Source organism: Oryx dammah, unplaced genomic scaffold, assembly GCF_014754425.2.
Source record: "Oryx dammah isolate SB20612 unplaced genomic scaffold, SCBI_Odam_1.1 HiC_scaffold_25, whole genome shotgun sequence".
In the NCBI taxonomy this organism is placed as follows: Eukaryota; Metazoa; Chordata; class Mammalia; order Artiodactyla; family Bovidae; genus Oryx; species Oryx dammah.
In genome coordinates, this window is record NW_024070209.1 from 6213707 (window position 1) to 6217995 (window position 4289).

A 4289-nucleotide genomic window follows, 5' to 3' on the forward strand; every position below is an offset into this window, starting at 1 on the left:
TGCAAGCGGCGCCGCAGCGCACGCGCACCTTGAGGAGCGGCGGCAGGGGGCGGGGCTGGCGAGCGGGGCGGTGACGCACGCGCACCTGACGGAGCGGCGGCAGGGGGCGTGTTGTTGTTGTGGGGGCGTGGCCTGCTCTGGCACCCGCCCTGCGCAGACGTTGGCGCCAGAATCGCGGGCCCAGGATCCACGAGTGTCCTAGAGCATCTCGCTTTACCTACCGCCCAGCGGATCTCGAGGAGCGGGTGTGAGCATATCACGCCACGGCTTGCGCCACGCCGGGCCCCAGTGGCCAGGGGCCGAGCTTATGCAACAGGGGCTCCAGTGCCCAGAAACCTGGGGAAGTGACCCCCCACTCCCCCCGCACCTGCCCCGAGAAACGGGGAACTTCGCGAGCCGGCCGAGAAGCGTGGGGGCGTGATTGTGTAAAATCACTGAGCGGATGTTTATAAAGAATTTACTGTGTAAGGCACGTAAGGCCTTGCTTGTCTAAGACACTGGAAAACAGCTTAAAAACTCCAAAGCTGCACAAATCTTCCAGATCGCTTTTGTTGCCGATTTTCTAAGGCTAATTGATTTCGATATTTCATGTATAGTCTGTAGTTTTGAAGTTAGTGCATCAAACTACTTGTTTAGATGAGCACTTAAATGGTAAATAAAAAGAGAAAATTACTGTTTGGAAATAAAAACTGGGTGATAGTCCATATGAAATTGCCCTGGAAAGGAAGCCTTACTGTTACAGGAAAAGTTTAGAACACTGATTTCTGACTCATCTTCCTTCTTTGCACAAGAATCTATAATTGCAGGAAGTAGGTTGCTGTCACACAATGCGTTTTGTTGGGCTTGATATACTCTTCTGTGTCCTCTTTGTTGAAGAGCTTTCTTGGACTGCCTTTTAAAACTCTGCTCCAAAATTCAGCCCACAACACAAGTTTTCCTTGAAGTTGGATCTCCTTTCCCTTAACCACTAGGAAACCAGCCTTAAAAGCCTGAAAGGGGACTTCCTTGGTGGTCCAGGGGCTAAGACTTTGTGCTCGAAATGCAGGGGGCCCAGGTTCAATCCTTGGTATGGGAATTAGATCTTGCATGCCATAAGTAAGACCAGGAGCAGCCAAATGAATAAATAAATAAAAATAAATATTAAAAAACAAAAGACGAGGCCTTCCCCTTGTTCCAAGCCTAAAATAAAGGAGATAAGGTATGGTGGTCATGGCAGTGTAGGACCCCCACCATAAGCTCTACAAGCAAAAAAATACTCGTAATTCCCAGAAAAGGTGTTTATTGTTGCATGCTGTGTCTTGCCACTTCATTTCCTTCTTCCTGAAGTCCTCCTGCTCCTGGCTCTTGTCCTGGAAAACACCAACTTCATCTTCAGAGTTTAATTCCCTGATCAGGGATCAGAACCCAGGTCCCTGCATTGGGAGCACGGCGTCTTAGCCACTGGACCACCAGGGAACTTCTCAAAAGCTATTTCTTCTGTGAAACCTTTCCTGGTTCCTAAAAGCCAAACTGAGTGCTCCAAAGTTCCATGTTACTAGTGTAAGTTTTGCTTTTGCATCAGTGTTATAGTAACCAGCAGTTCAGTTCAGTTCAGTTCAGTCGCTCAGTCGTGTCTGACTCTGCGACCTCATGAATCGCAGCACGCCAGGCCTCCCTGTCCAGCACCAACTCCCGGAGTTCACTCAAATTCACGTCCATCGAGTCGGTGATGCCATCCAGCCATCTCATCCTCTGTCGTCCCCTTCTCCTCCTGCCCCCAACCCCTCCAGCATCAGGGTCTTTTCCAATGAGTCAGCTCTTCACATGAGGTGGCCAAAGTACTGGAGTTTCAGCTTTAGCATCATTCCTTCCAAAGAAATCCCAGGGCTGATCTCCTTCAGAATGGACTGGTTGGATCTCCTTGCAGTCCGAGGGACTCTCAGGAGTCTTCTCCAACACCACAGTTCAAAAGCATCAATTCTTTGGCGCTCAGCCTTCTTCACAGTCCAACTCTCACATCCATACATGACCACTGGAAAAACCATAGCCTTGACTAGACGGACCTTTGTTGGCAAAGTAGTAACCAGCAGTACTGCTTTTCAAACATAGTGTTTTGTCTTCTTAATAATACTGTGAGTTTCCTGAGGACCAGGGTGGGGGTGTGTCTTTGCTGTTTTTACCAGCGTACAGGATCATATGTGTAATCCATGTTTGTTAAATAAGCAAAATAGCTCTTTTGTACTATTTGAGTTAAAACTCTTATGATTATTTACAGGCTTATTGCTCAGAGAAGTTTGCAGGCTAATAGGCACTTTCACTGCATCACCAGGGAAGTCCCTCTGGTACCTACATTTTGACTTTGCCCCTTGAGAAATTATACACTGCAGTGTTATTCTAGAGGACTTCCTTTGTGAGATTCCCCCCCATGTTAGCTATAATATTCTTTTTTTTTAAATTTTTTGGCCGTGCCCCATGGCATATGGGATTTAGTACCCTGACCAGGGATCGAACTTGTGCCCCGTGTGTCAGAAGAATGGAGTCTTAACCACTGGACCACCAGAGAAGCCCCAATATATTATTATTCTTAATGGAATTCCAATTCAAAGTTGTAATTAAGAGACACTTATATAAATGTGTAATCTACCAACCAATTTTATTCTTACCTGAGACTTTAGTTGTGTTACCAAGATAGCCTTTTTTTTGGGGGGGGAGGCTGTATCTGAATAAAGATTTTTTTTTCACACCTTCAGATATTTTAACTTTTTCAGAATAGTATCAATCAGGACAGACCTAGGTCTGCTGCACTGCAGGCAGATTCTTTACTGTCTGAGCCACCAGGGAAGCCCGAAACTCTGCCTCAATTCAGTTTAGTCACTCAGTCAAGTCCCTTTGCGACCCCATGGACTGCAGCACGCCAGGTCTCCCTGGCCATCACCAACTCTCAGCTCTTTTAATTTCATTCTTCTTCATAGTTTGTAAAAAAAATCCCTAATAAAGAAATACCTTAAAGGGTGAGGTTGATAAAAAACAGAAAGTATCATTCATTACCCCATTAAAGAATTTTGTATTCATTGAAATGCTTATTTATCTCATTTTTTGACTTTATAATATACGTAGTGGGGGGGAATCTCAGTTTATTAATACAATTTTACAACCTCAAAGAATTCTTCATTTCTTTGTTCTTTTTAATTGTTTAATTAGTCCACCTAATTGCTTGTCTAATTGCTAAAGCTAGGACTTCCAAATACTGTGTCAAGTAAAACTGGCCAGAGTGGGCATCCTTGTCTTGTTCCTGATTTTATTTTTTTGTTGTTGTTCTTTTTTGTCTTGTTCCTGATTTTAGAAGTAAAGCTTGCAGCTTTTCACCTTTGAGTATGGTGTTAGCTAGGGCTTAGCGTGAGAGAAAAAGTTAATCGCACAGTTGTGTCTGACTCTGCAATCCCATGCACTGCAGCCTGCCCTGCTCCTCTGTCCATGGAATTCTCCAGGCAACCGTACTGGAGTGTGTTGTCATTTCCTTCTCCAGGGGATCTTCCCAACCTGGGGATCAAACCCGGGTCTCCTGCATTGCAGGCAGATTCTTTACCAACTGAGCCACTAGGGAAGGGCTTATCATATACGGCCTTTAATACACTGATGTATGTTCCCTCTATGCCTGTTTTGTTGACATAAATGTTAAATTTTACCAAAAGCTCCTTCTGCATCTATTTAGATGACTATATGATTTTTACCCTTCGTTTCGTTAGTGTGGTGTATCATACTGACTGCTTTGTGGATATTAAACCAGCCTTGCATCCCCAGAAAAAGCACCACTTGATCATTGTGTATGCTCCTTTAATGCATTGTTGAACTTTGTTTGCAAATATTTGTTGAGGAGTTTTGCATCTATGTTCATCAGGGATATTGGCCTTTAATTTTCTTTTCTTGTGGAGTCCTTATGTGGTTTTGATATCAGGGGGATTCTGGCCTTGTAAAATGAGGTTGAAAGAGTTCCCTCCTCTTCTATTTTTTTGGAAGAGTTTGAGAATGATTGGTATTAATTCTTCTTGGATAGAATTAAATTCACCAGTTTCACCAGTGAAAACTTCTGACCCCGGACTTTTGTTTGTTGGGAGAGTTTTCAATCTCCTTAGTAGTAATCAGTTTATTCAGATTTTTAATTTCTTCATGATTCGGGCTTATTTTTAGGAATGCATCCATTTCATCTAGGTTTTCCAATTTGTCAGTATATAACCGTTCACAGTAGCCTCTTATTATCTTTTGTATTTCTGTATCTTTTGTAATATTTCCTCTTTTATAGAAAACACTAA